This window comes from Pistacia vera, unplaced genomic scaffold (assembly GCF_008641045.1).
Source record: "Pistacia vera cultivar Batoury unplaced genomic scaffold, PisVer_v2 Contig310, whole genome shotgun sequence".
NCBI classification, from domain to species: domain Eukaryota; kingdom Viridiplantae; phylum Streptophyta; class Magnoliopsida; order Sapindales; family Anacardiaceae; genus Pistacia; species Pistacia vera.
Window position 1 is genome coordinate 1,015,618 of NW_022196125.1, and position 24,054 is coordinate 1,039,671.

Sequence of the window (24,054 nt, forward strand, 5' to 3'; positions counted from 1 at the left end):
GCACAAAAGGCAATTTGTGGGAATCTGCAAAATCAATTGCTTGTGTAAAACATTGTAATCCTTCTGAACCCTATTCAAAATCAATTGTTGTCAAATATTAAATTAAGTATAATTTATCATGAAGGCATTTTTTTCTTCATTTATCTCCCTATTCAAAATAAAATATACATTCTAAGTGATGAAGTTCACAATATTAAATATTCTTACATCAACAAAACTAGTTTTTCTCTCTTTTTGTCTATAAATTAATTAAAATTGATAGTTATTAATAATTACTTGACATGCATGCATTATTTTGTGTTACCACATCATCTTGATTCCATAGATTTTTTTTTTTTTTTTTTTTTTTTTTTCTCCTTGAATAAAATTTTGAGCGGTGAAGCAGTAGCAAGAGAACTAATTAAGTTGGAGTTAAGAGACTAAATATTTTGAAAGGGGAAAGTCTTAGAGATGTGGCACATTCATTGTCCTATGGACATTTAACTTATTCAATGTAACCTTAATAGAAAATGGATGACGTATATCGTGATCTAATTTTATTTTCATTTTTGCAAAGCTAGCTTACACAATGAAGGTAACTGAAATGAGATATGAGTAGCTTTGGAATGTTGGCACTACAAGTTTGAATAAAGGTATTGTGAGTTGCCTCTATATATAATTATAATAGAGTTCCGAATTGGATATACATTTCATAATAACAGAAATAATGGGGTTGTTAATTTTGATAGAGCATTTTCACTTGTTGTCCTGATCTTGTTTGCTAATAGGCTTGCCCACCAAATATAATACAAATCCAACACTCAAAACAGATAACTGGACCACAATTAGAGCCCAAATACAGCAGGCCGAAAGAGTAAAAAGGGCTTATAACTCATGCATATTAGGCACACTTTTACACTTTTTATATATACGTATATATCACCCATATACATCCAGTCAAACTCATGTCATTACTAAGTCCAGCAGCTTCAAAAGTAAAACCAAAATTCAAGCATTTGAATAAAAGGGCCAGCCGATTAGTATAATGGTGTTATACTGTTATCCACTCAACTTCTTTAAATAGACAACCAATATACACTTCCACCAAGTCCAGCCGAAATGCACCATATCCATATAGAAATATATAACTTCCAGCAAGCAAAATCACAAATGAGAAAGTTCCACTCTCAACATTTCCAATACACATTGTCCAGCCAAGTACAAAACACACACACATATATATATAAACCAAACCAAACCAAAAAGGCAGCCAATACATATGTTACATCAAAATTCAAATTCACATAACAATCACAAGCATGCAATAAGGCTCCACACCACCCATTACCAAATCCCATATTTTAGCAAAACATCTCATGCATATCACACACACATAACCCAAAATGCCCTGCCAATACAATACAATACAATACAATACAATACAATACCATTTCCAGCCCACAAAATCGTCACCAACATTCCTCAATTTAACCCAAAATACCCAAAAGCATTTGTAAAGTCGTCATTTAGCAAAGCATTATACTCCAAACGATTTCCCAGCCATAAATCACAACCCAAAACTCTTCAAGACACTCAGCTTAACTAAAAATCCCAGCCATAATTCTTACAATAAATATTTCCACCATCATTCAATTCATGTAAAAGCCATACATAATTATAAGTAACATGCAACACATAAGTACCTTCTTTAGAGCCAGATTTAAGGCAGCAAAATCCACATATCAATTTAACCGAGACATGCAAGGTGGGATCTAGCAATTATCGCAATTCACCACAAGCTTTTGCACCAAGCCCTTTTTAATACCAATTTACCCAATATTTTCATAAACATAATTTCATACTCTCTATTCCAAACACATGCATGTCACGGAAATCTTCAATTTATTAGAAATTCAAAATTCAAAGTTAAAATAAAACCTCAATCAATCGGGCATGCACATGCATTCCAACCAAGACATGATTTTAAATGCAAATTTAATAATATTCCACCCACAAAATTCAGCTCAACCGAAGCTCCCTTGTGCTCTCAACCACTCCTCTTCCGAACCCGAACTTGGATTTAGCCGATCTACTAATTTTTCTCCTCCCCCATACTATTTCATTTCACTCACTCTACTTCTCGGCCGAAAGTATCCTCCCTTCTGTTCCCCTTTTTCTTTTCTTCTTTCCTTCTCTCCTTCCTTCCCTCTTTTCTCTCTTTTCTCTCTCCTCTCCCCTTTTCCTCCCGGTTCTTCTTTGTCCCTTCTTTCGTTTGGGCGACTGCCCAGTTTTTATATAAAATACGTTTCAATATTTTAAAACTTCCCCACCCTTTATTTCTACCATAGCCCCGCCACGTCAGCTTTTTCTGACAAAAGGCCTCGTTTTCTGCGCTTTCTGCAAACCCAGCAGCTCCCATTTCTTTCGTTTTCACCACCGACAAAACTTAAAAAAAAAAAAACGCTTACATTCCTTAACAAAAAAATAAAATAAAATAAAATAAAAAATATTTTACTTACAACTGGATAAAAATTACATAAAATTCATATAAAATGATTATCCTATCCTTTCAATAATGTTATGTTTACAACCAAATATTACTAATTAACGGTGGCAAACAAAGTGGTAGAGCATCTCTTCTACCACATCACTTAGTTGCCACTTGTTACATTAGTGTTTCTAAAATTTTTTATTAAAAAAAATGAATCCAAAATCTTTAATTACTTCCCAAATTCAGTAATACTATACGCACAAACTCTTCTTATTACCTTTTTCTCACAAACGCGACGTGTTAGCTCGTAATTAGTCAGCTCACAATGGATCTCGCTTGCCTAACAATGGATCTCGCCTGCCCAACAATGAATTCCTCCTACGTAAATGTGAGCTATTACCTTAACGTTTATGAGAGAAAGTTGTGAGAAGTGTTGTCAACCTTTCTTTATTCCTTCCAAATTATATCAAAAATGCCACCTCATATGCTACCTTAGTCACTTGCCACGTCATTCCATCCCCAAAAAAAAAAAAAAAAAAAAAAAAATCAATTACCGAGTTTTAGAAAAAGGTCGAGCTTACCAAATTCAAATTAGTCTCCCAAATTTCATTTTCCCCAAATTTGCAAACTCCAAAATTTTCCCCAAATCAATTCCAATTTCAGATATCCTAGCCACCATAGAAAACGGTTTTAGTTGCACTCCACGCACGCACCACCACCGCACTCCAATTTCGCCGATGTAGCCAAGCCGACCTTTCTCGCCATAGCCTCTCTTTAATATTTATATGTTTCGCACCACCATATTTGAACTCCCTTCCAATCGTTTACCAACCCCATCACAACGACAACCACCACAATCCAATTGAAGCCGCAGTCAACACCCGCACCACCACATTTCGCCGCCGTCCTTTACCAACACCAACAAAACGAGGTTGCCGGCAAGATAAAGGAACCAACATCACAGCCTGGAAGGTATGGATATAACCGTTTGGGTAGGCAGGTTATTGTTTTGAACTATGATGTTAGATTTTGTATTGAGGCAAACAAGTATTTCTTGGCTGCAGCTACAGACACGATCTTTGGTCATGATGGCTGTGAACCAGATTATTTCTAAATAGCCAACTTAAAGAATCCTATCTTTTGTTTGTGCTTGTTTGAGCACCTTTTTTCCTTGCCTATGTGCATGTTTATGGGTTAAGAAAGGTTGATAACCTTTCTTTCATTGAAAATAATTGTCCCCTTTATTTTGGCTGTTGGTTTTGAGAAATGGAAATATTTAATGGAAAAGTTTGTCTTCTACCTTGGTTCTCTTTACTTCTCTTACTATTGATGTAAAGTAATTTTTATGGCATGGTCTGCTCATCTCACATAACTTCCCTGTAAATGCATAATCGTTCAAGTTGATAACATATAAGCTACTAAGCTTTAAGTATGAGTTTAAGTTGACAACATTTATGATGGTAAGCTGTAAGTATGAGTTTAAGTTGATAACATTTAAGCTGGTAAACTTTAAGTATAGCCTCAATGCCACAAATTAATGAGTTGAATTCTCCTCAAGGTGGTTTAATTTTAATAAATCCTTTAATTCATAACGACAATATCACTATATTTGGGTCACATATGTGTTACTAATTAGGAAAAATTATTCTTTTGTATTTTATTTAGGGTAATCTTTTTCCAATATAGTACAAACGATAAAAGAGTGCAGTCAAAAGAAATCAGAGAACTCTTCTTCTCAATTTGAAGTCGTTGAGGTAATCTCTTTTTTATTAATTAGTAATATGATTTTAATTTTGTTTATGATATTATTTCTACCTTTTTTAAGTATTATTATATTCTAATTCTAGCTCTACTGTGATTTCAATAAATTAGGATAATAATAACCCAGAAATATAAGTTACAAGAAGTGCAGAAGAGGAATGGGAGCCTAAAGGACTTTGAAGTTGTAATTTGGGAGAGAGACTTGCGTGTTTGTAGTCTGGGCAATGTGTTTGGGAGGTGTTTGGGCAGTTTGTGCAGTTTGTATACTTTGCACTGATCCATATTGATAATTGTAATATTACTACTCTTTTGTTTATACGATTCAAGGTAACATTTGTAACTTGAATTTCATTTCATAATCTAATTTTGAGGTGTATAATGCGTTCAGACTGCCGAAGAGTTACTGCAACATCTTTTTCTTTTTATTGATGCTTGAGTTTTGGATGTACATAATAGAATAGTTTAGCCTGATTCACTTTATTAGTTAATTGATTCTTTTATACATCTTTTTCTTTCTATTGATGCTTGAGTTTTGGATGTACATAATAGAATAGTTTAGCCTGATTCACTTTATTAGTTAATTGATTCTTTTATCCATATTTGATGTATAGTGAATCAAAGATTCATCTGACAATTAGATTTTTATGTGAATGAAATACGATTAATTCTTTCATCATCCCATGGTTTAGTAAACCATATGTCTATGTGTGAATCTCTAAATCTGTGATGATCTTCTTTGTGTTATTTAGTCAAATTTCAAATGGAAGTTCTTTTCAGCTGTTACTTCTTTAGCACAATATTGTTGACCAATGACTATGCACTCTTTCATTATTGATTTTTTTTACTTTCAAGTTGAATATACAATTCAATCCGAGGAATAAATATTGCAATATTCAATGTTTATAATGAGAAAGATCAAAGACAAACACGCAGAGAGTCAAGCATCCAAAATACTTTTTAGCTCATAAGATATTTTCTTTTTATCAATGTGGTATTTCTCTGAAACTGAGCTGTATGTATAAATCTAACTCAACTCAGGACATACACAGCAAAATATATACACTCACTATCGATTATGGAAGTACTTAAACGCTAACGGGCTTTCATAATTGTAACAATTATATCGTTGACAGAACAGTTCTCTGGTCTACTGGTACATGACCTTTGGATGTAATGAAATAAAAGTTGCTGCAGGAGGTGGGGGGTAGCACTTGACCAGTAGGTGCACAAAGAAAAACATTAACTTCCGACACAAACAGCAGGAGAATAAGATATAGTTTCATAGACCAGAAAAAAAAAAAAACATTAACTTCGAAGTCAATATAACCAATGTATATGCTATAGTTCCAAATTCTCAACTTGGTGAAAAAGTAGTTTTATTGTCTAGTAAAAAAAAAAAAAAAAATCGAAGGTTTGAATATTCTGAATTATCAGTAAAGAGCTTTCATACGAGTTATGTTGAATCATGCCTCCAAATATAGCTATAATGATAGAAACCACTGTGAAATGTAGGTCTTACTAGGCACTCCATACGTTGATTAATTTGCTGATATCCATAGGAATGTCAACTGCAGAGAAAAGGGAAGGGATCAACTTCACTGTACATGCTTTAAAGCTTCATTATATTTACATGCAGCAAAAGATGCACAGTATTGATTTCTCACTTGAATACTTGATTGAAAACAATAATAAGAATAATAGCAAGCATCACCTAATTTGTTGCATGTTAAGTCAAGAGTGCGCACAAATCTCTCTAGATCAAGAACTTCATCTGGAAATATCTATTCAAGCAAAAGAGTAGATTAAGAATAGAACCAAAAAAGAAAAAAAAACATAAGCAAGATCCAGATGAGTTATTCTTGATGTGTTTAATCTCTCCATTTGTTTTTTCTCATTCTATTCATGTAAGATATAAATTACAAAAACCCCATCCATCCACCCATGACCCGACCATCTACCTCTTAATTCAAACCGCAAAGGAAGCTATTGGTATAATGCTATAACAGATAAACAAATTATCCCATTCCTACACAAATCAATTGCACTACTTATTTCACAAAACTTTGTACGCAAATGGTGAACCTTACATAAATCACAATGTAGCCTAGACTCTACTTGCTGAAGATAATGCACCCACAGATAAATGATCCACTTTCCCTTCCTCATTAGTTGATCACTGTGAACAAAATTAATCAGACATCAATCCCATGAAAGACAAATTTTATCTCCATGTAGCAAAAGAATTCATCTGAAATAAAAAAATAAAATAAAAAAAACTCACTGATTAACAATATCCATAATAGTTTCTACATAGTATATTACAGGTACTTTACTTTCGTCCAATTCCATTAACTTAATTCACATTCACTCCTAACACTGACAATTCTACGCAAACTTTAAACTTGTTTTCTTAGACACTAAATCATTCGAAACATCTAGTCTATGAAGACTTACGATAAGTTCATATCCACAATTCTCCTTTCAAATATTTCTTCTGGTGGGGAATTTAGAATCTATACCTAACTTTTTCACTCATAAACAAATTCAATAACTGCATTAATAATATATCTCTGATTAATTTAAAATTTAATTTCAATAAATATAAAATAGATGCTAGACATATAAATATTAAAGAGACTCAACTGCACTCTGTACTACAGGCTTAGATATGGCGGGAAATTTTTGCTGCAATATTGCGTGTAATAAGTTAGGTTTAAACCATTGAAACAAAATAAAATGAAGTTGAAAAAAAATAAATAAAAACTGACTGTAAAAGAATAGTTCTGAGTATAGTACTTTCTCCATCTCCTTTGCTCATGCAAAGCACATCCTTTGTAATGGGTGGTCCAAGAATACATCCTTTATTTATGATGAATCAATGCCAAAAGCTATTTTATACTTGGATTATACATGACCAATACTTGTTTGCCTCAATGCAAAATCTAACATCACAGTTCAAAACAATAACCTGCCTACCCAAATGGTTACATCCATACCTTACAGGCTATGATGTTGGTTCCTTTATCTTGCCGGCAACCTCGTTTTGGTGGCGTTAGTAATGGACGGCGGCGAAATGTGGTGGTGCGAGCGTCAACTACGGCTTCAATTGGATTGTGGTGGTTGTCGTTGTGATGGGGTTGGTAAACGATTAGAGGGGAGTTCAAATATGGTGGTGCAAAACATATAAATATTAAAGGGAGATGATAGCAAAAAAGGTCGGCTTGGCTACGACGGCGAAATTGGATTGCGATGGTGGTGCGTGCGTGGAGTGCGACTGAAGCCGTTTTCTGTGGTGGCTAGGATATCTAAAATTGGAATTGGTTTGGGGAAATTTTAGGGTTTGCAAATCTGGGGGAAATGAAATTAGGGAGGTAGATTTGAATTTGGTAGGCTTGACTTTTGGTAAAACTCTGTAATTTTTTTTTTTTTTTTGGAATGACATGGCAGATGAGGTGCCACGTGGGATAGAAAATGGGTAAGGGGAGTCTGTATGTCTAACATTACTCATATATAAAATAGATATAAAAATTGTAATTACTACTTTATTTAAATTTGAAAAATATGTTTTTCAATGACTATATATACCTTATGTCAATATTATTAAAATGAAACACCGTTAAACATCGATTACTTGTTTAGTAGATAAGTTCTCTTGTGAGTGTATAAGAAAGTTATGGGTTCAAACCCTAGTTAGTAAATGTATGTTTTATACGCAAATTATACGGTCAGACATATAATTGCGTATAAAACGCGAATAAATATATTTCATAAGGGGCTGCCGAATTATCTGCGTATAATTTGCAAATTTTTGAAGACAAAAATATTTTAATTGAACACACCAAAACGACGTCGTTTTGGGGTGCGGTTTAACTCAAATTAATCAAAATCTATTTTCTCATTTTCCTCATTTCTTTAACGGAAAATACTAGAGGTACAAAGACTCTTACAGTGATGTGACAACTAGTTTCACATCAATCTTCTCTTTTTTTCACAAACTAATGGTGAGACAACTGTCACATCACTTTGTACAAAGACTCTTTATAGGAGTCTTTGTACATCTAGCATTTTTTATTCTTTGATAGCTCTCTTTGACGTCTTTGGTAGTTCACTCTTCTTCAAATCTTCAATAGTTCGATTCTCTTTAAAGTTGTTTTCTAGTTTTCTTCATCTCTTAAGTTTTGATCTCTTCTTCTCTTCTCTTTAGTCTTTCTTTTTAGCTCTCTTTTTCAAGCTTCAAGTCTAAGAGTAAGACTTCAAGATACACAGTTCTTCACTTCTCATTGAATCTCTTATATTGGTTGATTGCCTCTATTTGTGCTAGTGTCTGAGTAGTAATAAGGGGACTGATAGATTGATGGATTTGTTTGAAACATGTTTGATGAAATGCTTGTGAGAGCTCTTATTTTATCTTTTTTATGATTCTATTTTTGATTATATCTAAGTTGAGAACTCTAAAATTGAACCCTTCTTTGAAGTTTCCATTCGAAGAAAAACCAAATTTTAATCCTCGGTTTTGAGTCGTCAAGGCTGGGCATGAAAAAAGAATAAAAATAACCAAACTTCACGTCTCTAAACTGTAACAGTTTCTTTAATTTGATATTTAATTAAATAATAGATTCTTTTATCCTAAATAGATGATGCAAAATGTTGTGAGTATGGGGTTCAAAATATAAGGTTGATCCGCAAAAGTAAATTGAATGTTAAATTAAAAAACTATCCTATAATTTTGATAATAGGAAATTTTATGTGGGACGCTCATATTATGTATTTGAAATGCTATATTAATTTTAACCAGATGGTCCATGAAAAGTATTAAAACTAAGATTAATATTGTCATATTTTTCAGAACGTATTATTGACAATATATCATATTAAACTCATATATACCCGTACCATATTTTTCCCGCATCCGAATTTTATGGTTAAATTTTTACAAACGTATTTTTCACCCTTTGCCGTATCATACCCGTAAAATTCCCGTACCTTTTTTTACCGTACCCGTTTCTTACTCCTCTTGTTTTCCTCTTCAAATCCCACCAAACCCCATCATTGGAGCTGCCCCCAGTTGCCAGCAAAGCCCATAGTTTTTCCACATGATTTCCTTTTCCGGTCACGTTTTCTACCAGAAATCACCCCTACTTGCACCAATCGACTCCCCTTCACCTCCTCTTCAAAACCGATCAAATAACATCTCTGTTGCACTTCTTGATCGACGGCCGACAGTGGCTTGGGTGGATGGCGATGTTTTTGTTAAAAACTAAGGGTGCGTTTGGTTCCCTATTTCTACCCATATTCCCAATCCTATTTCCCAAATATTGTTTGGCACATTATTTGAGAAATATTACTATATTTTTTTAATTACTTTTAGACCCCTTAAAGTTTATTAATTTCATTAAATACCCCAAAAAAGTTTAAAAATTAACAAAAACACCCCCATCGACCCATACTTGCCAGATTCTGGCAACCACCATCGGTGGTAGCCGGAATCTATCACAACGGCCTACACCATGACTAGAACTGGCCTGTAATTCACCTTTCTTGGCCAGATCTGGCCGTCGTTAACCGACAACGACAACCATATCTTTACCCGTCGTTGATGAGCAAAGAGGGACTTCTTTTTCCTTTTCTGGCCATCGACGGCCACATCTAGCCGTAGATCTGGCCCTTTCTGGCCAGATCCATGGTGGATCTCCCTTGAGGCAAAAAGGGTGGCTTATGTTTGTGAGGTCTCCACATGAAGAAGAGCATGCTTGTTGAAGTTTATTTGCTTGTATTTCACTGATGAAGAGAAAGATCAGCAAAGAAAACAGGAAATTTGAAAGAGCTGATGGTTCTTCCCTCTTCATGATTCCTTCTCTCCTGAGATTTGGATAAACAATAGTAATTGGAAGTTTGCCTGCATTATGGTTATGACAAAACTAGATGGACGACTTAAATACTTAGAAATTATCTTTTTCTATACGTTGTGTTTCATGTTAGTCAATGGTTAGAAATTTCTTCCAACAAAGACTTAACTAAAAAATGACCCACAGATCACAGTGGTCAAGACGGCCAAATATAAAGTTAACTTTACCAAAAATAAATTTTAAAAAAAAAAAAGGTAATTGATAATTAATAAAAAGTTATCAATTAAACCATAAACAGTCAGATGTATAAGAAGGTCATGTATCACAGATCCATCAAAGCTTACGTAACTTTAAATAGTATAAATGTTTGGCTTAGTATTTTTATCCATATTCTGGATCCTATTCTCCAAATAATGTTTGGCACATTATTCCAGAAATATTACCTTATTTTTTTAATTACTTTTAGACCCCATAAGGTTATTAATTTCACTAAATACCCCCTGAAAAAAAGTTTAAAAATTAACAAAAACACCCCCATCAACCCAACTTGTCAGATTCCGGCAACCACCGTTGGTGATAGCCGGAATTTGTACAACGGTCTAACTTCTGACCAAAAATGGCCGGAAGCTCACCGATGTGGCCTTTTCCGGCCAGATCCACCACTGATCTGGCCGGAAAAGGCCAGATCTGGCCGTCAGCGACGGCCAAAGAAATGGCCATCGTTGACGGTCAACGACGGCCAAATCTTCGCCGTCGTTGATCGAAAACGATGGCCACATCTTTGGTCGTCGTTTGGCATTTTCCGTCCGTCAACGGCCATAACAGACCGTAGATCTGGCCGGAAAAGGCCATAACAACGTGTTACGACACAGATCCAACCGGTCTGTGCTGTAACGAAATTTTTCGGCTAGATTCTGGCAGTGATGGCCGGAATCTGGCACTGCAGGTGATGGGGGTATTTTTGTCATTTTATATGTTAGGGTCTTTAATTAAATTAGTAAATCTAAGGGCTTTTTCACAAATTTTTAAAATTTACCTCGTAATACTCCCCTATCCAATAACCCAATACTATCCCCAAAATCCTATCCAAAATACTAAACCAAATGCACCCCATAATTTTCACATCACAAATTGACATATTCCTGGCGTTAGATTGTTAGTTATATCCAGGATGAGAAGCTGTAAACTACTACCAAAATAGTAAGAAACAGAAGTGTTGAAATTAAAGAGACCAAACGAAAATCCAGTAGCAAACCAAACATCCAACACAACAAATAAATCACAAGAATAAACAGATAATAAACTGGAAAATAAAAGACACAATGTTTATAGTTGTTCGGTAATCTTGCAAATTACCTACATCCACTCTCCAGGGTAATAAGCAGATTTTACTATGAGAATAGAGAACCTTATAGAGATTTACGCTCACCCTTTACACAGTGAACAAAACCCCTCTGTAAATCTTAGATCTCCTCACCTCTCATACACCACACGCAATAACCAAATATTAGTGACAAATTTATACAGAAAGTGTAACAGAAAGAATAATCCAACTAAGACCTACCACCACTGTTGATTCCATCAACGCTATTCAGATTTCCAGCGCATCCAGTAATTCGTAACAAACTTTTTCTCTCTATTAACCAAGAGAGAAAGCTGGAGAGAAACTGCAAATGACCAAAACCTAATTCAGATTAGGTTTATTGAAGACTAGATGTGATAGAATTGCCCCTTAGCTTTTAGCATAATAACTTTGATTGTCCAAGTTATATTTTGACTTCCACGTGGGCATAAATTAATTGCCACCTCACAACAAGAAGCCATAAACATTTTACCCAAATATATTTTAAAGTAATTTTGTTACTTTAGTCACAATCACTGTAAGGCAGTCAAACTCCACATCTCCTGAAACAAAACTTAATTGTGAGTGATGAAATTTCTAATCAAATTGTCGTCTATTTTACTAAAAGTCTATAAAGAAGGCCATTGTGGTCCTGAAACTAGATACAAACAACATAACACGTCAGGCCCTATTAAACTTCCTCGCAGCAAACCAGACTTGAACGTTACTTAATATTCAATCCTAAAATTTTTAGACTGAACTGAACAGTGAACACAACACATATATTGTACGTTTCAAAATTCAAAATATATCCCAAATATATGAGAGATTATCGCCTAAAATGAAAAGAAAAATCAAATTAAAATTGCAAGAAACTATAAAAAGACCCAAAAAAAAATTAATGTAATAAAATAATCAATCCATAACTTAATCTGAATTTGGTTTCAGTTGCCATTACAAGGAGAAGAATGAACTTCATTTATACATAAACGTATTTCAAAGACATAATTCCTTTCAAACATTCACTAGTATATCAAATTGTATCCATTTCAGCATCGGAAGAAACAAAGGGCTTTGGAGGCATTTCTAAGCTTTGTATATCACCTTCAAGCATCTGTATTACTATTGGCATTGAAGGCCTTTCTGTTGGATTCCATTGAATGCACCAAAGTGCCACAATTGAAAGCTTCTTGGCAATTTCTTCATCTCCATCTGCCTCAATTTCTAAAGCAAATTCTTTACCTTAACTCACTTTGTTATATATCCACTCGGGAAAATAAATTTGGCTTTGATTCTCAATTGAAAGATCAATATTTTCCGACATCCAACCATCTCTAACAACATCATTCCGTAGCTAAATACATCGGACTTGTAAGAAACTTCTCCAAAGTTCCTGGAGAACAGCTCGGGTGCTGTATATCCTAGAGTTCCTCTAGCCGCAGTCATGGATATGATACTTTGATCCTTAGAGCATAGCTCAGCAAGCCCAAAATCTGAAATTTTTGGGCAAAGATTATGGTCTAGTAAAATATTGTGAGGCTTAATGTCAAAGTGAAGGATCCTTCGGTGCATCCTTGGTGAAGGTACTCTATTCCACGTGCAAAACCTATTGCAATCGTTTGTAGCTTTCCCAACTCAATAGACGATGAGTTGATTCACTAATCTTGAGAAGATAAACTTTCAAGAGATCCATTTGGCGAACTCATAAAGAAGCGCACGACGTGTCTTCTGAGAAAAATCCCAAAAGACGAACAATGTTAAAATGGTGTATTCTACCGATGGTAGCCACTTCATTGATAAATTCTTCACCATTTCCTTTTGAATTTCAACATCTTAACAGCAACGGAATTCCATTAGAAAGCTTTCCTCAAGACACTTCCATAACCACCTTGGCAAGCTCTGCTTATATTACTGGTTATTTTCCTTAGCTCACTGTAAGTATATCTAGTTGGATTGAGGGTCCTATAGTCATCAGGAACTCTCTACCTTTACTTGAATTTCCTTTTCCTGTTCAGATTTCCGAGATCTATAAACAAGAAATATCACCAATGCTAAAACAACAAGCTCCAATTCATGTGGATGTGGATACTCACATTTTAACTCCAGGACCCTGAGGATCTGCATTTCAAAAGAAAAAAAAAAATTAGCTCAATTACAAATGATTTGAAGGTTCTCGATGCACAGAGTATAACAAAGAAACGAATTCCGATTTTAGATGAAAAAAAAAGAGCGCAAAGGCTGAAATAAATTAAAGATACAGAGTATATCAGAAAACAGAGAGATATGTCACGTGGTGTTTCAAACAGATTGTTGAATTGCTTCTAATGTTGAAACGACAGAAATCCCTGATTTCTCGCAGCCTTGCATCATATCAGAATCTTTCCAACCTAAGACGATCTCTGGTGTGCTCGAATCCTTATGAGAGCTTTCAGTAGATCAAACAGTCGAAACATCAAATGATTTGTATGTTCTGCAAGTTGAAGGAAGCGCATCCATGATGTATCAGAATATTACATAAACAAAAATTTTATCACCACTTACACACTCAACCGGTCCAATAGCCCCATATTATCAACCGTCTCAGTACAGTTCACTAAAGTTTTCCCCGACCGAAAAGGGAAGAAAAAAATTTGGAGTTTGTGATATTAAAAGACAGAAAGACTTTGAATTGCACCTGTGATCTCTGCACATCTCTAATGGTGATAGTGCTGTCACGATAGAAAATCTTGGACATAGTAATCACTGGAAGATGAAGGAAGATGCAAGATAGTGTTTTTATTTGAGCATGAACTAAAAACTTCATGGCCACAAAAATTTGGTGAGTATTGAGTTAAAAGGAAATCTGTGGTTGGACCCTTTCGCTGCAATTTGTAATTGGACAAAATTCAGATGTAATGTTTCCACCTGAAGTTTGGATTCTGTGCAAGGTAAGAGAAGCAAGAGGATTATACTCGGCAAAAGGAAATGAAGAAAGTAAAGGAGAGAGCGATTGGGATTTCTGCATTGCTGAAAAACTGCAATGCAATAATTTTCCTTCAGCTTCATTAAAGAACAATTTTCTTTAGTCAACTAATCAGAACCCCACAAGATAGAATGATTAATATCTTTTGACATTCCACACGAATTCTTGGACTTAAATTATGAATGGGTTCTAAAAATAGAATGCGTTAGGCAGGACTAGTCCACAAGGATGATTGGACTCTAAAATATGAATGCAGATCAATAATTCGCTGCAAAGAAATATGAACTAATGGGACAGGAGTTTGAATACGTTATTGGATGAGGCTGAGGGCATAATACTCGCTTTGTGAGCGATGTGTTTCATAGAAATTCAGTATCTCAAAAGTTGACGTGCAAATGAAGGTAAGAAAATAGATGAAGATTTTGTTTTATTATGACACATTTCAACGACAAAGCTATAAGTCAGTACATTACAAGAGTTTCTCACATATTGAATCGGATCTAACAACTCCGTTGAAGAATGATCAGATTGAATCTCTCTTATAGAGTTATGTTGAGAAGAAGAAAAGAAAGGCTTGGTGGCATCTGCAAGTCGTCAATGTTCCTTCTAACATTCCATAACTTTGATCATTGAAGGACAATCCGCGGGCCTCGCTTGGATGCACATAACCCAATATTATAGAGTTTTTGGCTATGACATCTTCAGTTTCAGAAACATTTGGGAGCTCTAAATCTTCCTTCAATTATTCGGTCATATACCCATGATGGAAAGTATGCTCTACTTGAATGAGTTGCTTCATACAAGAATTCCTCTTCCTCCAACCATTTCCAACAACAACATCCCAAAGCTATAAACATCTGACTTGCAAGAGACAGGTCTGAATTCCTTGAAATAACTCAGGGGCTATGTAACCTATTGTTCCTTTATAGTGGTTACGGATACAAAATATTCTCTTTCGGATAAAATTTTGCAAGGCCGAAATCTGCGATTTTGGGACGAAATGATTGTCTAACAGGATTTGTGAGGCTTAATGTCGAAAGAAGAATGCAGACATCACAACCTCATGTAGATACTCAATTCCATGAGTGTTCCTAAAGCAATCTCATGGAGTTTTTCCCCGCTAAATGATTGCCTTTGCTTTCTTTCGAAAAGATATACCTATCAAGAGATCCATTGGGATAAACTCGTTACAAGTGCACAGTTAGATCCTCTGACAGAATCCTACCACTTTACAACATTAACATGGTGAATTCTACCGATGTAGAGACTTCATTTAGATTCCTCGCCACTGAACTTGGAGTTTTCCAGCAACTTAACAGCAATCAAGGAACCTGTATGAAGTTGTCCTTCATAAACTGATCCAAAGCCCCCTTGGCCTAATTTGTCTCTGAAGTTGTTTGTCACTGATAGCTCAGAATAAGAGAACCTTTTAGGCATCCAGGATTGTGTTTGTGCAGAAATTCCTCCACATTATCGACTGTCTTCGTGTTGCTTACATTTGTTGATAATATACAACAATATGACTATGGAGCAAATATAAATCTACATATAAGAACCACTGCAAGCCATATATCAAAGAAAAACTCAAATACACGCAAGATGATATAAATTTCAATTCCAAACATCTCTCCCGGCACATTAGATCAGGTTCCAGTTATATCCTGCATAAGTTGACAATTATAAAAATTAGCACAGTGTCTTGGACAACAGAATCGGAATTCCAGCAAAGCAATCGTACCTAGCAGGAACGGTGCTAGCGATTGAACCATAAATTTCGGAAAGTGTGAGAGAAATTCCTCCAAACTATCTGCATAAGCACACAAGAAATACGAATTTATATTATATTAAAGAAATCAAGGAGATGATTCTCAAAATTATTCATATATGATCGAAAATTTGTATCAATCAACATTAGACTATCAATTGTAAGTGGGAAGATAAGCTTATAAGAGGTCTCGGTGTAGCATTATCAGATTCGCAATAACCACCAGTTAATACAATCTCGGCATTCCATTGACCATGTAAGATCGAAACCAGACTTCAGCAACTTCCGGATGACTTCAAGAAGGACGTATTACATCCACGTGAAGTACCGAACCATTGAAATGTACGAGCAGTAGGATGACTTTGGAAGATCAGAAATCTCTTTAAAGCAGCCACCATAATTGACATAAACATTATGGACTGATCACTAAAACAAGGAAGTCTTCATAAGCCGAATAACTGATAGTTGTAGAACAATTTAAGAATCTAGCAAAGACTGTTCATGGAAAGAAGAGTTAAGAAAATAAAAGCCATCGAAATCATTTATTGATACAAAGTTGTAGGGAAGGCTGCAGATTCCATTGGCCAAGTTAATATCAAAACACCCTGATTATATGGCATCGTAAGAAATTTTGTCACATAGTACTTTCTGAATAAAATTCTAGGATAGTTTTGTTGCTCTGGCAAGAAAGTTCAAGTCACGATCACCACATTCAACTGGATCGCTCTTTAGGCGAAAAGGGTAGCTTATGTTTGTGATGTTCCACATGAAGAAGAGCATGTTTGGTAGTTTTCTGCTTGTATTTCACAGATGAGAGAAAGATCAACAAAGAAAACAGGAATTTTGGAATAGTGATGTTTCTCCCCTCATGATTCCTAGTTCCTGAGATTTGGAAAATAAACATATAATTGGAAGATTGCGTGCATTATGGTTATGACAAAACTATCTTTTCCTATACGTTGAGTTCATGTTAGTCAATGGTTCGAAATTTCTTCCACCAAAGACTAAAGTGAAGAGATGACCACATATCACAGTGGTCAAGACGAGCAAATATAGATTAACTATCTACCAAAAATAAATAAGTAAATAAAGTTTATGATAATAAATGAAAAGTTATAAATCAAACCATAGACAGTCTGTGCTTAATTACTGGTTATTTTTTTAGCTCACTGTAAGTATATCTAGATAAGTTGAGTTGGATTGAGAGTCCTATAGTCTTCCAGGAACTTGAATTATTTTTCCTTTTCAGATTTCCGAGTCTTTAAACAAGAAATATCACCAATGCAAAAATAACAACGCCTCCCAATACAGGTGGATGTGGATATGCAATTTTTACTCCAGATCCCGAGGATCTGCATTTCAAAGAAAAATAAAAAAATTAGCTCACATTACGAATGATTGAAGGTTGCTCGGTGCGCAGAGTATAACCAAGAAATGAATTCAGATTTTAGATGAAAAAAAAAGGAGCAGAGGCTGAAATAGATTGATGAGACAGAGTATAACAGAAAACAGAGAGCTCTGCCTCACGTGGTTGTTTCAAACTGACTGTTGAATCGCTTGTAATGTTGAAACGACAGAAATCCCCTGATTTGTCGCAGCCTTTGCATCCATATACAAAATCATTCCATTCTAAGACGACTCTTGGAGTGCTCGAATCCCTCGCGATAGCTTTCAGCAGATCAAATTCAGTCGAAACATCGGTTAATAATTTAATATCCATCAGTTTTAATAAAATCAAGAATTTTGTTAATATTTTTAAACTTTTATATGGCTCGGGTGTTTTAGTAAAATCTCAAATGTAGGGGATTAAGAAAATTATTCAAAAAAAAAATATTATATTAATATTTAAAAAAAAAAGGATAATTTAGTAATCTAATAATATACCTATCAATTGATTCGTCCCAACCAAACGTATCAATATAACATATCCACCAATTTATTCCAACCAATCGAACACATTTTCCTAAACATTCTCAATAACCTTTAAGGTAATATATCTTTTTATTAATATAATATTCAAGGGTGATTTGGATCAGAGGTATATAAGATGACAGGGGTAATCTTCGTTTATTTTGCAAGATTCCGGTGTTTGGTTTGCAAGTAATAAAATATTACGATAATCTTTTATTGCAAATAGTGTTTACTGTTGGTAATATGAGGGGTAATCTTATTACCTTGTTAGGGTGTATTATTAAAACATTACCGGGGTAATCTGATTTTTCTACTCATTTTGCCCTTAATTAAAAACCATTTCGGACACAATTGCCCTTAAATGTCTACCAAATAACAATTACACAACCCCCATACATTTGAGAAATTAGCTAAAACATTCCAACCACAAAAAAAAAAAAATTAAAAGTTCACAAAATACCCCTAGCCGCCCAAGACCACTACTAGCCGCTCGCGTCATTCACCGTAATGGTGCATGACTAGTGGGATCTGACCGCTCGTGTGCCGATAAGGCTTTTTCCAGCCATGGATCTGTCGGATCTGGCATTTTTGTGGTCATTTAACAGCCACATCTTTGGCTGTGAAATGGCCATAGATCTGGTCATGCATTTGTGATCCATGCCATTTTTAGCTTTGTCGGCGCATGACCGACCATATACGGCCAGTTGTGTACCATTCCGTCAACTGCCGGCAGTGACCTACGATGGCTGCCAGTAGTGGCTTGGGGTGAGTGGAGGTGATTTTGCTATAAATTAAAGTTTTATATGGCTGGGGTGTATTAGCAAAAATTCAAATGTAGGGGGTTAAAAGTGATTCAAAAAAATAATAATAATAAATACTATTATATTAATATTTAAAAAAGAGGGTAATTTAGTAATTTATATAACATACCTACTCATTTATCATCCCAACCAAACATATTATTCGCCAATTTATTCGAATCAACCAAACACATTTTCTAAACATTCCCAATAATCTTCAAGATGATTTTTTTTCCGTTAATATAATATACTCCTATAATAAAAACATTATATGATCCAAAATTCAAATAATATAATATAAAATAGGAAAAACTTAAATAAGTGAGATCAAATCTAGGAACATTAATATAAATGCAGAATGTTAAAAAAAAAAAAATCCTTTTAATGAAAAAAAAAAAAAAATCTAGGGTCGCCAGCCCCCACTCATTATAGAATGGGTCCATCCATGCATGAGAGTCATGGGATAAAAGTTACGGATATATTATATTATGCTTTTAACACAATATTATCACATAAAAATAAATCACTAATCGTTAGAGCGGTGACGTTGATGGAAGAAAAATTAAAAACATGTTATAATATTGTATACCGATGATGTGTAATGTTTACTACTTTTCTTTAGGGTGTATCAGGATTCTGTCACGGTCAAAGCTTTTATCTAAAAAAGATTTTGATAAATAAAATCCATTAAAATTTATATAAATTTTGTAGTTTAAGAGATGGTGCATTTTCTTCGGGACAGAAGTGGAGCATATTCAAAGTCAATCGGCAAGAAATAGAAATACTTTTTGAGTCGAATTGAAGTAATGGGAAGCCTTTTGAGATTCCTCAATTTCTTGCGAAGAAAGAGTAATGCATGGTCTTGCCTTCACATGTAACTTGGGTAGTAGCGTTACTTCCCCAAGATTGAGGGGCGGGAAATCTTTGTACTGAACCTCTGGGGTGGAAATGTAATAAACTTGTATAATAATTGATTACATATTCTTTAGGGGGCATTTTGATTAAGGGTTATGTGGGATTATTAGGGTTAATTCATCTTATATTACTTGATTATCATGTTTGGTTGTCAAGTAATATAAGATACCAGCAATCTTCAAATATTAATAGTAATTACTATTAGTAATATTGAAGGTAATTTAATTACTTCCATTTTTTTAGATATTCTAAGATTATCAGGGTTATCTTTTTTTGTTACAATTTTATCATTTATTAACAAAATTTTAGGATAATAATGCCCGTATTTTTAAATTTATTTACATAAATATGGATTTTACTATTTCACCCCAATTAATTAACTTTTTGGACAAAATTACCTTTGAATTCAAAACATATTGCAGCCCACTCAAGCCACCACCCCTAACCACCAACCAGCCCCACCGCCAGAACGACACACGGAAGGTCGAAAATGGCCATCGTGCCCCAATATGGCCATTCCCAGCCAGATATCTGGCAAGAAATGGCCAGATCCGTCATTGATCTAGCCGTTGATAGCCAGATCTGTCTGCATCGATTTGACCATTGACTGCCAGATCGACGGCCAAATCTGTCACATCTAGCCATTTCCGACCAGATCTCTGGCTGGAAATGGCCATACAACACACAGAAGTCATTTACTGCCTTCCGTGCGCCATTAGGTTGCCGGCCATCGGCGGCCTGCTATAGTTGCCGACGGTCGGCAGTGGCTGGGTTGGTGGGGGTGCTTTGTTGATTTTCCAAACTTTTATTATAGGGTTGTTTTTGCTAAGTTTTTAAATGCAGAGGGGTTAAATGATCCAAATAATAATCAATATTAAAAAATAATTTAATAATAATATTTGATTAGAGGACAATTCAGTAATTTAAATAACATACCCACCAATTTATTCCTCCCAACCAAACATATTAATATAACATACCCGCCAATTAACCAAACACATTTCCCTAAGGGTCAGTTTGGTTCGGGGTTAAGTGACATTACTGGGGTAATGTCATCTTATATTACTTGATTACCACGTTTGGTTGTCAAGTAATATAAGATACTAGTAATATTAAAAAAAAAATAGTAGTTACTATTGGTAATATAAGAGGTAATCTGATTACCTCCATTTTCTTAGGTTTTCTGAGATTACCAGGGTTATCTTTTTTTGTTACAATTTTATCCCTTATTAATAAAAATTTTGGACAATAATACCCCTACTTTAAAACAAATTTACATTAATATCCTATTTCAATTTTACCCTTGTTTAATTAAAATTTTGGACAATAATGCCCTTATATTTAAAATAATTTACAGACCACCACTGCCACCAAGCCACCACCACCACGGCCACCCAGCCACCACCGCCGACAGCGGGTCAACCACCATGGACCACCGCCGGAAAATTGTCGGAGTCCCCAAAAACACTGGAAATTCTATGGAAGGCTCCGGGAGGCTTCGATATGGCCGTTTTTGGCCATATTGATGGCCGAAAACGGCCATATCGGGCCAGATCTGGCCGTTAACGGCAAGATCCCTGGCCATTAGCGGCCAGGTCTAGACCAGACCTGGCCGTTACCGGCCACTTATCTGGCCGTTAACGGCCAGATCTGGCCCGATATGGCCGTTTTCGGCCATCAATATGGCCAAAAACGGCCATATCGAAGCCTCCCGGAGCCTTCCACAGAATTTCCAATGTTTTTAGGGGCTCTAGCGGTTGTTCGCGGTGGCGGCAGGCGGCGGCAGGAGGTGGGGGTGATTTCGTCATGAATTAAAGTTTTTTTATAAGCGGGGGTGTTTTAGCTAAATCTGAAATATTGGGGGTTAAAAATATTCAAAAATTAATAATAAAAATAATATTATATTAATATTTAAAAGAGGGTCAATTTAGTAATTTAAATAACATACCCACCAATTTATTCCCATAACCAAACATATTAATATAACATACCCACCAACTAACCAAACATATTTTATTAAAGATTCACAGTAATCTTCCAAGGTAATCTATCTTTCCAGTAATCCAATATTCCCAGTAATCTAACATTCCTAAACCAAACGCCCCCTAAAGATTTTAGGGTAATCTAACTTTCCAGTAATCCAACATTTCTTGAACCAAACGCCCTCTTAGGGGTTTATAACAAAAATCCCCATGAGGTACAATCAAATAACATGAATTCCTATGCGGTTATAGTAGTAACAAAAATTCTCTTGTCTTTAAGTTTTTTACGTTAAAATAAAAGATAGAGGGACAATATAGTAAATATGTATTGACCCATCATGTTGTAAATTCTAACGGTCAATTAACAGCAGGGAAATTTTTGTTATTTTCTAGGGATCTTAGGGGAAATTTTGTTATTAGGTTAAACCTTAAGGGTTTGAGTAAACCTCTTAGAAGAATAATGAATAATTTACATATAAATCGTATTTCAAACAATTTATATTCATAATATAAATAATAAGTTTCTATATAACTAAGATAAAGTTTTAAGTAAAATTAACATATCATATCACCTGTATTTTCATTCAGTAATGTATTCACATATGTATACTATTTATTAGGGCTGCAAAAAAAAAAACCGGAAACCGAACCGAACCGAAACCGGTCCGAAAAACCTGTTAACCGGTTTCGGTTTCGGTTTTAAAAAATGAATAAACCGGTTTTCCGGTTCGGTTAACGGTTTATATCATTTTTTAAACCGGTTTTCTAATAAATTTAATATTATTTTAAATTTTAATCTTTAAAAATATTTTATTATCTAAAATCCTAAATACCCAAATCTAAATCTGAAATCCCTAACAAGAAGACGACGTATACCTCCTCTCCTCCTCTCAAACTCGCCGATCTTTGCCTCGTTGGCCCGTTGCTGCCCTCTCCAGTTCCACTCTCCATTGTCTCCAAGATTCCAAACTCTAGTCGCTGATGCCTTCTCCATTCTCCAAAGGTGTAACATTTACATCTTCTTCTCAAACTCGTCTCTCCTCCTCTCATCCTCTCCTCTCAAACTCGTCAACCGCCGCTGCCATCTCCAGTCTCCACTCTCCAGGACTCCAGTCCCCAGCACATGTTCTTTTTATTGAAGAAGGTAAGTTAGAATCTCCAGTTTAAATAGGGATATGTTGCAATTCTTTGTCATCTTTTTTTGTGATTCTTCTCCCTTCCTTTCCGCCATTGAAAGGCACTACTCCTCTTCCTCTCTCTTCATCATCTGCTTGTACTTCACCTGCTGTTAAATTTTCAATTTATTTCTTTTTTTATTTATTTTACGATTTGTTATGGAAATGATTTTAAATATTATTAGATATATATATTTTTTTGTGTGTGTTGTATGCAAGCTAAGCTATGTAGCTGGATTTTTGTAGAGAGAAGGTGAAGCTAAAGAAAATTTACTATGAAGCATCTGGTGTGGATTAAATGCGTGTTTTTATTGCAGATTTGTTTGTTCATAAAGCTGAAAGGGATTCATTCTTTCTATTTTTCATTTAATAAGAAACATGTAGTAATTTTCTTATGGCTACACGTCTGGCTATGCGAAGCAATTATAGTTTTGCTTTGTTGGGTAATTTACTCTGCTCTGCTGTATTCTTTTGAGAACTTAAGAGGCGGTTTTTAGGAGATTCGATTCTTTTTCTCTTTCTTTATTTTATTTTTACTTTTGTTCCCTGAAACATGAGTATGAACATGTTTGAAAAAGTTTCTGAGTGAATTATTCTTTTTAAAAAAAAAATTATTTATGAATATCACAAATAGGTTCTCTGCATCGCTATTGGAGAGGTTGAAAGATTTTTAGAAGGAATATTTAATTGATATGGAAGTTTCTATCTACAGTTACTGGCAAGATTTATTATAGTGGACACTCTGCTTTTGCCTCACAGTTGACTTTAATTATTTAACTGCACAGCTTATATTTTTCATTTTACCCTCATATATATTCTTGTCGTTATAGCCTGGGAATCGTACTTTGTTCTTCCATAACTTTGAATGAGCATATTTGGTGGAAAAAAGTACCTTTTGTGTTTTGTTTGGAATGCATTTCTTTCTTTTTTTATTGATCCGTAACTAAGAAGCAGGACTCTTTCTGGGATGTCATCTTATGCTTTTTGAAATCCTTTATTCGTATCAAAGTTTTGAGTCCTTTAGATGTGGATCTTCTATTTTTTTTATTGGTTTTCTTTTAATTGGATTTACTTAAAGTAACTGCTATTAGTATCAAAGTTATATTCTTGCACATCATGACCATG

At 34.8% G+C, this 24,054-nt stretch overlaps 1 pseudogene; it reads right to left on the reverse strand.

Moving 5' to 3' along the window:
* Window positions 1-12,345: 12,345 nt before the first annotated feature.
* On the reverse strand, window positions 12,346-22,705 carry LOC116136311 (annotated as a pseudogene).
* Window positions 22,706-24,054: the final 1,349 nt, after the last annotated feature.